Source organism: Excalfactoria chinensis, chromosome 3 (assembly GCF_039878825.1).
Source record: "Excalfactoria chinensis isolate bCotChi1 chromosome 3, bCotChi1.hap2, whole genome shotgun sequence".
NCBI classification, from domain to species: domain Eukaryota; kingdom Metazoa; phylum Chordata; class Aves; order Galliformes; family Phasianidae; genus Excalfactoria; species Excalfactoria chinensis.
In genome coordinates, this window is record NC_092827.1 from 39,483,802 (window position 1) to 39,497,272 (window position 13,471).

Consider the following 13,471-nt stretch of genomic DNA (forward strand, 5'->3'; position numbering starts at 1 on the left):
AAATGAGTTTGATCTTCCAATTTTGGCATCCGTTTGTGGAAATTGAGTACTTCAGTGAAGTTAACAGTCCCTGATGTAGAGAAACATGAAACTGAAAGGCCCCCAAGTGTTAGCAGCAAGCAGATGGGGGGTGGTCTACAATAAATTGCTATCAGTCTTTCTCATCCTTGGGACCATATCTGACACAATCCAGTGCAACTTGTCTTTATTTCAGAGATGGTATAATAGACTGGAGAACTCTCAGGATGATAACTGGCTTTAAAATTATTAGCAGAACAGACCTGAAATTGGTCATGAAATGGCAACAGCTGCTCAAGAATATCTAAGAACTGAATGCATATTCTTCAGCGTTAATTTCAATTTGGCATGTTTAAGGAATAAAGATTCCATTTGTTTCTCATTTGGAAAATGTCTTAAACCCTATGAATTGAGTAAATTAAATAGACCAACTTTTGGAGTTTGTGGTTTTCTGAGTTTAGTATATTCGTTCTATATTATGTAGCATTATGAAATATTCTGAAATATGGGCTTCATTTGGGAATCAAGAAAATAAACATTACAATAAGGAAAATACTGCTGTTCCTACCATTTGTTTGTCTAATTCCTTCAAGAAATTTACTGGACTCTGGGAATACTGACAGATGAATTTGTGAAGCTCATTTTAAATCTTTCAAATCAAGGAATTTTAGTCTCTTCAAGAGCTGGAGTGGAACCTGAAAGACTGCAGCCTCAGTTATTTAAGTAAAACTCGTCTTTTGTGCCAGAGAGCAGGACATTAACTTTGCTGAATCACTTCACTTCTGTAACAACAGGTAAAAAGATATAGGTCTGGGAAAGGAGGAGGCTTGTAACTCCATAAATAATCCAAACTACATTTTCCCATTATCAGAACTGATTTTCCTCTTCTCTTTGATTCACATATTGAAGTGTGTGATCTAATCCTACATAACTATATCGCTACTGAGTCTTTTCCTTGAAACAGTTCAGAGAATTATGCATCCATTTTCAAATAACAATCTGGGGAGCTAACTACTTATGTTTCCTACTCAACCAATGTGAGATTTTGAAGTTAAATTCCATATCTTGGTGCTTTGAAATATAGGCACAAACTTACTTGGTATAACAAAGCCCAATGGAACATTCAATGAATGAAATGTGTGCCAAATAATTTAGCAAAATAGCAACACAGTACTTTAAAGAAGCCAGTACAAACAGGTTTGACTTTAAAATAAACATTTGATAATAAAATGAAGAAAGCCAGGAATCTGAAGCAATTGAGTATAGGATCTGGCTCACTTGTCATGTTTTAAAAGAAATCAGTAAAGTATTTCATGTATAAGAAAGCATCCTGTTGTTAAAGATTTGGCCAGAAAAATCATTCTTTGTCCATTTTGTTTCACAAAGGCTATACATATTGTTAATATTTTCTTTGTCATTTCTGATAACTATATAGCGATGAGCACTTACAACTATAACTTTATTTATGATACATCATTATTCTTAAAGAAATCCAGTTCAGTCAAGCACTGACAACTGCCTCTTCTACTCTAAGATGTGCTGCAGCAGTTCCACAAAGCTGCCAAATGTTTTACATACTTTCAAAGGGGAAAAAAAAAGTCTAAAACTGTGTATTTAATAATTTCCTTTTCTAGTACAAATAAAATAAGTTGGCTTTACAAAGTGGAAGAGTTATCTTAATTTGGGATCTCTATTCAGAAAATAAACAAGTTTTCTTTTACATTGTAGCCTTTATTCATATAGGATAGATGAGGTAAATTTAAGCGTAACATTACAACTCTGGGTTTTCCCAATTCCATCACAATCCAACAGGTTTTCATTGGAGCTAACCCATGCTGGACATATACTAACTTTGAACAATTTTTACACCTAGGTACTTAAGATTTTGTCCTATCTGCGAAGGACATACTGATGACAGAAGTCCTTTATATCATATTGCATGAATTAGACATAAATAATAACTCAAATATGAGGGACTGTAAGAAATGTTCCACAGTACAAAGGATATCCTGATATCAGTAAGATCAATCAAAGATAAATGTAATGTAATTTTCAGAGGAGAATGCAAGTGAAATGCTTCCAAATTCCTTGTTCAAGGTCAGGGAAATTTTGAGAGATGTCATACAGAAATCGATCCATCTAAGGGGTTATCTCAGTGAAATACATGACTTTACATTATAGAGTTCAAGAGTAGAAGGGAGCTCTCTGGTACCAGGTTGTTCAGATTCCATCCATTACTTCTCTTTGAGCCCTTTAAGTTTTGTTTGACTTTCAGAAGGACATCCAGCCTTGATTTGAAGACTGCAATACAATAAGAATTCAAGCACTTCCTTTGTTCCAATGGTTAATCAATCTTACTTTTAAGGATATTGTGTCTCATTTTAATTTTAACTTGTCTGTCGGCAGCTCCCAGTCATTGGTTCAGTGTTCTGTATTTTTCCCCTGAAGGTACTTAGACATTATAATGAAATTCTCTCTCAGAGATGTGTAGTCTCTGTAGGATGTTTTACAGTTCTTCTCTGTACCCCTGTTCTAACATCCTTTTTAATAATGTTGATACCAGAACAGTACATGCTACCTCTGTACCAGGATACCACTGCCCTACCATGGAAAACAACTGAAATCACTTTTCTGCTCCCATTTATTGTCCCCCTGCCTATGCACCATAGGATCTGCCAGCTCCCTGCTGTATAACACCAGTATAAGTTTTGTTGCTTGCTCACTATAAACACAAATTGCCCCATCCAACATGGCCTTGAACAATTTCAGGGACAAGGCATTCACAGCTTCTCTGGGCAACATATTCCAGTGTCTCACCATCCACAGCATAAACAAAAGTTCTTCCTTGAATCCAATCTAAATCTACCCTCCTCATTTTAAAATTGGTGCACCTCATTCTTGCATTACAGGCCCTGGTAAAAAGTCTTTTTCCATCTTTCCTTTTTATATACTAAAAGGTTCTAGTAAGTCTCCCTGGAGGATTTCCTTCTCCAGGCTGAAAAATCCCTATTTCTCTCAGCCTTTCTTCAGCTCTCTGACCATTTTGCAGCCCTTCTCCAGACCTATTCCAGCACTTGTTCAGGGGGCTCCAGGCTGCTGGACACTGTGTTCTAAATGTGGCATCAGGAGAAGAGAGTGGTGGTCTTCTCTCTGGTGATAGCAACAATAGGACTCAAGGGAGCTGTGTCAGGGAAAAGAGTCAGGGTGAGGAAAAGGAAAAGATTCTTCAGTGGAGAGTGGTTGGGAACTGGAGCAAGTTCATCAAGGCTGTGGTCACGGCCTCCAGATGCTGGACTTCAAGGAATTTTTGGACAGTGATATCAAAAATAGAGTTTGAATTTTGAGAGGTCTTGTGTGAAGCCAGGGGTTGGACTTGATCTGTGTGGGTCCCATCCAATTTGGGATTTCTATGATTCTATGATTGATTTTTGTGATTCTCTTATGATGAGAAGGACTCTGCTCCCCTCATTCCCATCTTGAGGTTCAGGGTCTTGGAAGGTATCAGAAGAGTGATTAACAGTGGAAACTGAGGCACATATATGTATACACATAGTGTAGATCAGTCTTCTCCTTGTCACAAGTTCTCCTTTCATATTAATCAGAGGGATACATTTTCTTTAAACTTCCTTTTCCGGACATCAAGCCTATAGAATCCCATCTTATTATTCCTCACTTTACTTAATAAATTCAGCTCCAACTGAGCCATAGTTTTCCTCTTCCCATTCCTATGCACCCAGGCAGTATCCCTGTATTCCGTCCCTCGATCTGCCACCTATGCATTTCTTTCTCATACTTTAGTTCAGCCAGGAGGTCATTAGCCAGACATGCTGACCTCCTAACTTACTAGCTTGATTTCTTGTGCATGAGAATTGAGAACTCTGATGCTGTAAGAAAAAATCTGTTCCTATATCCCCAAGAGCACTTTCTAGGGGTGGCCCATCCACTAATTCCTTAAACAACTGAAAGTTTGCTCTTGTAAAATTCAGAGTTGTTACTTTACTCTGAGTTTTGATTTGATCAATTTACTCTTTTCAAATTCTCAAAGAGGAATCAGAAGAAAGGAGAATAAGAGACCAAAAGAATCACCACATAAGGAGACTGAAGATAAAACACAACCTGGATTCAGTCCCTGAAACTGCTGCTTCCTGCGTGTGTGGTTAGATAAATTGCCAAATAATTCTGCACAGTAGATCTTCCACACTACAAGGCATCAGCAGAAAACATCCCTACTAATTTGACAATGGAAAATTCCTTCTGGACTCCAAGTCTGCCAAGCCTGATGGAGCCATTTCATTATTCTCATATCCTGCTTCAGACAAAGAAAGTAAGATTTTGTCTTGTTTTGTTTTGTAAGAAAGCCAACAGATCTTCTTAATCAGATCAGCATGTTGTTAGAATGAATGAATGAATGCGTATAGTTCTGATTTTTGGCACAGCTGGAAGAACTTGAAAATAAACATCTCTGTGAATATTAGGGCTTTGCCTCACACATCAGGGATGCAGACATTTTAAATATATCTCCTTGTGCTGACACCAGAAGCAGAAGCTTTGGTGAGAATGGCTTATATTGAACCCTGAAGCTACTGCTGCAGTGTGAAGACTTGGTGCACAGCTACAAGGGCTCAAGCAGTCCTGCAGCATTTTCTCACAACAGTGCAGACCCACCCTCAGGTCATGCCTGTTCTTCAACCTAGGGAAAGCACTATCATTTCTTAAAGTTTACAGCCTGAAATACTCACTAAAGAAACTGAGTTATTATTATATAAAGCTCAGAACACAGCTGCATGTACCTAACCCAATCTATCAGAATTTCCAAATAAACACAATCCATTTACATGCTAATTCTCTCTTCCCATGTTATTCATGGCCAGTTATTTACCTCCACAGCTAATGTCCAACAGATCTTTCCCTTCAAAAAAACTGGAGTTGTCTGAAAAGCATAAAACATTTGGCAGAAAAAACCATAATGAATATAAGTGTTAACACAACATGTTAAATTCAGTCCAGGATGCAAGCTTTCAAACTGTTATTTCCAGCTTACAGTTGAAAAACTGTTTCAGACAACATAAAAAGCTGCATCTAACACTTTCTGACAGGACCATATTGGCTGGGACTAACACAAAAAGGAGGTGTACATGAAAAGGCAAGGATGATTTAACCTTCATTTCTGCAAAAATTACTGAGCTATCAAAATAATCAGAAAATTAAAAGCTAAAATACAGAGAGAAACCAGCCAGTTTACCTTCCAAGATCTTCAGCTGGAAGATCAATGGGAACTTGACAGGCTTGGTCCCTTTACAGCTATTCAAATGTTTGTTTAACATAAATTAAAGAAAGCTGAGCTTTAAGAGAGAAAACAGAAATAACAATGATAGAATAACTCAATCAAGTGAACAAAACAAAACCCTGCTATGGTCCACAGAGAGTATAGAGCAGAAAGGTGCACACATACTATTGATCAGGACCCACACAAGTCAGAGAGTAAAGGTTAAATAAAACAATAAAGAGGGTGCCAGAAGCCACTGAAAAGGACAAGAGAAAGGAGAGGCTGTAAACTGGCTTAGATCTATAAGAGAGGGCTTCCAAACATTTGTTTAATTGATGTATGTGCTGGCAACAGAGAGAATACATGTATATAATAGGGGAATTAAGCCTTCCTCTTTTCTCTCTGTTAAAAAAAGTATTATGTGACTCCAAAAAAAACAGCAATTCATTATCTTGAGGCCTAAATACCAATCTTTACCTCCATCAATTACTTTAACAGTGTTTTACTTCCACAGTTTGCAGTAAGGTCAAAACCTGCCTCCATGGGTAGATACCAAGATATGTGGATAAGGCTTTTTCAAGAGTTTGTAGTTGATGTTCCCAATTTTGCACAGTTCCTCACAACTAGACCTAGAGGAATCCATTATTTTCCTTTCTCCCACCTAATGTCCATAGCAGAGTTTAAATGCTATTTAGCCACTTTAGAAATCTTAAAAATCTTGAAATTTAATTTGAAATGAAGGAAAACAGTTTGAAAGTAAATAATAATAATAATAATAATAAAAAAAGCATAGTTTTATTTGCTTTAGTTATATAAATATGCAAAGTATTTTTCACTTTGCTTTATTTCATACTTTCATTCACTGTGAGGTCATGACATTTTTTTCTACTACAAAAAAAAATCAAAACAAAAAAAATACCTTATAAAGTAAGCAAAGGCTTCATAATCTCCAATTTAAAAAAAAATGAAATATGATTGTTTTAAGGTTATAATTGCCCTGAACAACAGTATATTGGATAAGCAAGATAATAGGCCTCTTACAGGAGTCCTAAACCCAACGTCTGGGCATACTTGCACCTTCTTCAGCTCTGCCTGAGGAGGCAGCCACCAGCACCAGAAGGGTCAAAGCACAATGGTAGAACCTTGGAGTGGTGCAAAAAACTGAGCCAGAAAGGTAGACAATAAAGCCACATGGCCAATACAAATGGTGCTAGGCTTATTTAGTGGCAATTTTAATTTTTTTCAATTGCATGTAATGTAGTTATATTTAATGTTTTTGTGATACAGTTTTATATGGGAAATCATTTAGTTACATAATTACACAGATATTTAAGTCACCTCCAGATATAAATACGTTAAATGTTCTGGACATGCCATATTCCTAGCAGTTTTTGTCACATCTGGTAATATTAATTGCTCTAATTTCTGCCACGTCCTTTATTTTGTGCTTGCTCTCTGTTGAATATAAATTTTTGCCTTCCAAGTAATAAGATATTTCTACATGAAAGAACAGTTGAAACCATATGGTTGAGACCTTCAGCTTACTCAGTATCCAGTGGTTTCAGAATCAAGTAGTTCTCCAGAGAGCTTTGGTGAACATATTTGCACCTGCAGATTATGACCTTTTGCAGATTGCACACCCTAGATCAGAAAACAGATGCATTAATGAAGCCTCTGAAAAAAAGAAAATTCCTTTGGACATTGCTCATCTGTGACCACTTGAAAAAATTGTTTTCTGTGATGCTTTGTTTGGAAGAGATAATGTATATGCTGCATCCTAGGAGAAGAGCTGTTGCCACAAACACATGAATCTGTTGAAATACAGGAACACCACTGTGAGCAGAAGGAATACAGCATCAACAGTATATAGAAATATATCATACATAAAAATGATACACACAAAGAAGAGCTATAAATCACGAAAAAAAAAAAAAAAAAAAAAAAGAAAGAAAAAAAGAAAAAATGCAATAAAAACAGGCAGCTTCCTTGCTGTCAATATCCATTATCACAGGGGCTAGGGAAGTATTAGACAGGCAATGTGCTCAGCAAACTGGCAAGTCCCTGATGGCACTCATTTGATGATCAGCTCATACAGGTATGACAGTTCTCAAATACACAAATGAGGAGACTGCTTCTGCACATGGAGTTAGTGCCCTGCATAAGGATTTCCTTTTTTCCTTTAGTAAAAAACAAATTTGGACATTTACAAATGGCCTCATTCCACTTATTTGATGCAAATAATTCAACAGCTTTTCATTACCCAAAGTTCTAGGTGATAAAACTTACTCCTCTCTGAGGCTAGCCGAAGGAACCAATATGTGTGTATCCATGTAGATATGCAGATGTATGCAAGGAGAGGAATAAAAACGGTATAGCATAAGAAAAAAAGGCCGTTAGATTTCATATTCTTTTCTTTTGTCATCTTCCAAAGGACATTAATTGAAATAATTTGCATAATTCTTACATATTTAGGTAGCAGTGAATTCTGTTATTCTATATAGTAAATTACAGAGAATAAATGAAAATAACATCTTGTTAGAGAATTCCTTAACAGGTGAAAAATGCTTAAGTAGGAAAAGAAAGAAACAAAATATGTGGAACAGCAGAGTATCAGCCAGATTGGTAATAAACAAATAATTATTTAATTCTATAACACCTTGAACTGCAAGGAAAGCTAGTTTCCAATACTATGGCTAACTTCTTCATTTGCAAGCTATAAAATCCAATAGCAAGAAGAAGTACTGAAGCATTTTATAAGTTTAATATTACAAATGAAGTTTCTTGCTTGAAATGCAAGAGTATGTTCTCAATTTGTCTCATGGTTTGGAAGAAATTATATTGCTAAAGACAAGACAAAAGTCTGGCTATCTATAATACCTTAAGAAGAAAATTTTAATTCTATTAATTCATTAAAATATTGGGGGGGTTGAGTCTTTCTTTTTTTCCTGAAGTAAAACCCATGTTTATTTTTTATAACAAAGACAGACTTCCTTAGATATTTATGTATACATACACACATATATACCTATGGGGAAAAAAACCCAAATGTTTCTTGATGGTTTACAACAAGACACATTACTCACTGGAATAATTCAAAAGGTGTGAAACAATTTAGACAGCTCCTTTCAGTGCAGGAGCAAAAGATAATTATGTCAGCCTATCCAATTACTAAGTAGGTGTTACTGAAGGAGATATGGGACAAGGCATATCTTCACATCTAAAAATATTCTGAAGGGTCCAAGACTCTCTAAAATAATTTCATTTATTGGAGTTGTTCATGGTGGTTTTTGCTGCTTAGCTACAGTAATAAAGAAGAAAGAACACACCCTTGTGAGGTGTTGTTGCTGTTTTTGTTTTGTTGTTTTTTTCCCACTTAGGCAAGAACAAAGGAGAAAACCAGAAAATGGCATTGCAGTATTGTACTAACCCAAATGTCACATCATGTCAGAAAAGAGATAAACCTAGAGATAAGTTGACAAAAATGAACAAAGTTACTGAATAGTTCCTGGATGAGAAGCAAGAAAATTGAGAGAGGTTGTGGATGCTCCAACCCTGGAGGCATTCAAGACCAGGCTGGATGTGGCTCTGGGCAGTCTGGTCTAGTGGTTGGCGACCCTGCCCATGGCTGAGGGGTTGAAACTTGATATTTGAGGCCCTTTTCAGCCAAGGCCATTCCATGATTCAGTTGGATCAAAAACATTTGTGGGGATGGCTGGGGTATGATAGAGACTTATGAAGTCACAACTGTCATAAAAGTAGTAAAGGAGTGATTATTCCATGAAATAAACACTCACTAATTTACAGGCACAACTGACGTATTTAGAAAGTGAATAATTAAATCATGAACACGTTGAATCACAATCTGTTAACATAGGTTTGTAGAGTGGCAAAAGAAAGCTGCATCAGTTATTATTAACCACAACACAATGGATACAACAGACCAGTGAGAATTAGAAAGGCTCATGGAAAGAGACTCCACTAAATACCTGCACGATTCAGAAACCTTTACCTATACTTCCACTACTGCCTTCACTTTTATAGGAGACACTGACCTCAGCAGACTTTTAAGGTACTCCAGAACAGTGAAATACAAATCCTATTTGTAAACCTTTAAACTTTGTTACGCATGGAATTTTGGCAGTGTATTTTAGTCAAGCAGCCCCCATTTTTTAAACTGCTTTTATATGTTTTTTATATTTTATTTTACAAGCAGTTCATGCAAAAAGGAAAATCTGACATTGTTGTATATGCATGTTGGGATTCTTCTCTATGTGGCTCTATATTATGCTCTTATCTGCAGTGGTCACTCACTGGTGGGAATGTTCTCTGAAGCCATCTACTGTTCACTTTAAGAACACCCAAAGCCCGAAGCATCTGAGTTTGAGTCAGTATTTGCAAATCAGACCTTGTTTTCTTTTTAAGTTTCCCAGAAGATTTCTTTAGCAGACAGTGGAAAAGCTTCACATTATTAATGCTTTCCAATTCTATTAGAAATATTAGGTTAGCTATCTGGGACAAGGAGATCATTCAAAGCCTCCATCTGTGTAAAGTGTTTGATTCTGAAAAATTTTATATAAGCAGTGAAAACAGGTAAATCTATTCAGCATTCATTGCAGAATCAGACCATAGCATAACAGACATATAATTTTAAAGCAATTAAAAGTTTTTCTTCATTTATTTTTAAACCCCCAAATGTAGACATATAACGGAACTTAACAATTCAGGCTGAATTGTGTATGAAATCATGCCACCATTTACAAAACAGGATTTTTTTCCATCTAATTCAGAATTATACCCAAGAGATCTGCTTGTTTTGTAACTGTGAAAAATGTCACAACCACAAAATACTGGTCTCTTCATCCAAGAGATATTGATATTAATATTTAACCTGTCTGAAGCAAGGCATTTTCATGTATATTTCATTTCACATTTAAATTCACAGCCTTCTGATTTACTGAACACATCTGCATCTCTGTATTTTTAAAATGTGCAGCAGACAGAGTTTGCATCTCTGATTTATATCTTGATCAAGCTGAGTGGAACAAATACATTTTGGACACCAGCTATATGAGTCTCCAACAGATGCTGAGGTTTCCAGTTCCTATCAACTGTACTGGTTTATCCATTTAATTCTCTGTATTGCATCAGCTTAAGAAAACAGGCTGACTGAGGCACAGAGGAAAGTAAAAGCCACAGTCTGAAGGAAAAAACTGTTAACTAATACTGTCATTTTACAACACTACATAAAAAACTTTTTCTCTAATACGGATGTAAATTAGTATTTTTAAAAGACAGGGAAAAAAACAAAACAAAACAAAACAAAACAAAACAAAAAAACAAACTTATTTTCCTGGCATTTTTAAGCAAATAGAAATGAATGTTTGAATGCTATCATCCTACACACTTTGTCCCTAAGGCACATAAGTCAGTGCATCACACTTGCTCAGTTTCTGGGTGAGTCTGGTTTGTTTCACTTCTATCTGAAGGTAAAATATTTGAGCTACCTAACTAAAAAAAAAATACATGCTTAAATGTGTACACAGGCACCTAAGTACAGCTGCCACTATCATCATCAGCTATTTAACAGATTTTTTGCAGATGTTTTATGAGACAGACTCTGTGTTTATATTCAGCCACCTGCTACCTCCTTAATGCCCCAGTTTGCATTTTGTCCTGGTCAGGCAGCAAGGCCTACGCAGACTTTTCTACATATAACAGTCATCAGCCACTAGCCATGAAATAAGGTCAATTCATTGCCAAACTAGTTGAGTACAGAAGACAACATGGCACTAATTATTTTAAGTAGTGGATTTTCCTCCAGTTTTACTTCAGTTTCCTGACCTGTTCTATTTGTACCAGGGATTTTAACCTTCTGTGCATTTCTTTCAATAATATAACAACTTTGCTGAGATCATTCAAATTCACTACAGCGTTAATGCCAATCATTCACTACCACCATCTAGGAGGGACTGTATTTTTACGATTCAGTGAAATAACATGTCAATCTTCAGCAAGTTTGAATCTCATATCATACAGCAAGCACATCATGCTAGTAGGCAGTGTAAATGGCTTCTGCTCACCACAAAAGTGTCGGACACAAAACAGGCAACAAGGGCTTTTGAGGGACAGCAACGGGTTTTCCCTATGGGTCTAAACTTGATGCAGCCCTTTCCTCAAACACTGTGTTATTATCTACTTAAACAAGTTACTTTGTTTGCTAAATTGGGGCTTAAATAGATGGGCATCACCTCTAATAAACCACATTCCATTTTCCACAGCATAGTTTCGAATGTAGAGAAAGGATAGGATAGCCTTATTTTGAGGAGAGACCTGCTTTACTGCAGCTTGTTGAGGCACTTCATTCATTAAGTACTACACAAGGAGAATGAGAGTAGCCAAAGATGACCCTTAATTCCACAAGTAAAAATAAGCATGAGAGTTTGTTTTTGTTTGACGTGAGGATATTGATTAGATTCAAAGAAAATGTCAACAAATCAGCTCCACAGAAGTGTTGTGCAGAATGCTCCACTTTCACAATGTCTCTAGCAATGCAGACAGTAATAGGGGAATAAAATATGCCATTTCCCTCTCAGAGTTCTCAAGTTACATCACATTTTCCATTTTGATTCCTTTACACACATATTTATTAAATAGAAGCAATCAGGTAATGAATATAGAGAGGTAATTTACCTACTACTTAAAAAGAAATCAATATTGAATTGCAATGGAAAAAAAGAGAAGGCAGGTGTGTATACCTGGGGGAAAATAAACGTTCTTCCAGCGCATTAACATTATGAACCATGCTTTCCAGCCAACGAAAGTATTATTCTGATACATGGTATGGCTAAGTTCACAAGGGAGAGGATTTATGTACATGAGAAATGCTGAGATATGACATGAGATATGACAGTAGATATGGCAGCAAAAACTCCCATCAGAAAGAAATTAAAATGGGTACAGAAAGGAGTCCTTTCACTCCAAGATTTCCTTGCCCAAATGACAAAGTCTGGTTCTACAATATTCAGAAATAAAGAGCATGAATTGCTTTAATTTTGTATGAGGTTGTATTTAATTAAAGTTTCAAGTTTTGTTGTTGTTGTTGTTGTCATTTACTAACTGCAGGATATCAAAACTTGCATTTTTTAATTTGAATGTTGAAATTCTGATATAATCATTGGTAGATCATCAAGAAAATATATTTACTGCATTAAAACTATGAGAGCTGGAAACAATAGATGTGATTCGAGCAGGAGTTTTAGTACTTTTTAACTTCAGTAGTGCTAATTAGTGATTAGTTTCACACTTAATTTTCCATACTTCATTTTTTTATGTATATATAACATCAGAACATTACATGTGGGAAAAAAAAAAAAAAGACAAGTGTATAATATCCAGAACATATGAAATTATGAGACAAAAAGTGAATCTGTGATCCTGAACAATTTGGTGTTGTTAATGGCGCGTTTTTTTCTTTCCTGTGTGAACAGTTTGTTTAGGCGCTATTTCTGCCAGCGTGTGGTAGCTGGATAATTTAGAGAGGTGGTATACAGAAGTTTTTATCTTCATAAAAACTAGCAATTTAAAAAGCTGTCTTTGACAGAAGTTCTAAATCAATTCATGCTAATCAGTATTATTAAGATATTTTTTCTGCATGTGTCACAGCAAAATTATAAAATTCCAGTCTTTCTTCTATAGCTAAGGCGGGTGAACCAGGAGTTAAATAAGCAGTCAAGGTTTTGGGAAATATACAGTGTACTTTCCAACATTTAAAAGCATTTCCTGGCACAGCTCTGAGAAGTAATTTAGAGACTGCTTGTTGCCCAAGGGAAGAGGACAGTTCAGGGGAGCTTTATATAAGTTTAATATAAGTAACTAATTTTTCAAGGCCTCAGAAAGGTTAGCAGTGTTTCAGCTAAGCAGCCTGCAGCCACAGAATCAGCACTCAACTGTCTTCTTACAGCAGCAACTATGTTACATATGAGTTGGCCTCCAACTTCACTTCATTTTATCTTTATTCAAGCTTGTGCGCTTCATCATCATCACTTCTCATAAGCATGTGTTATTCCTCACTTGCTCCACCTTAAACATTCTGAACCTTCTTTTACTATATTCATCCAGGTAATGCCTCTTCCTTCTTCTTGTTACTCTGGAAACTTGCAGCATCTAGATGAGCGCATGGCACAGGAT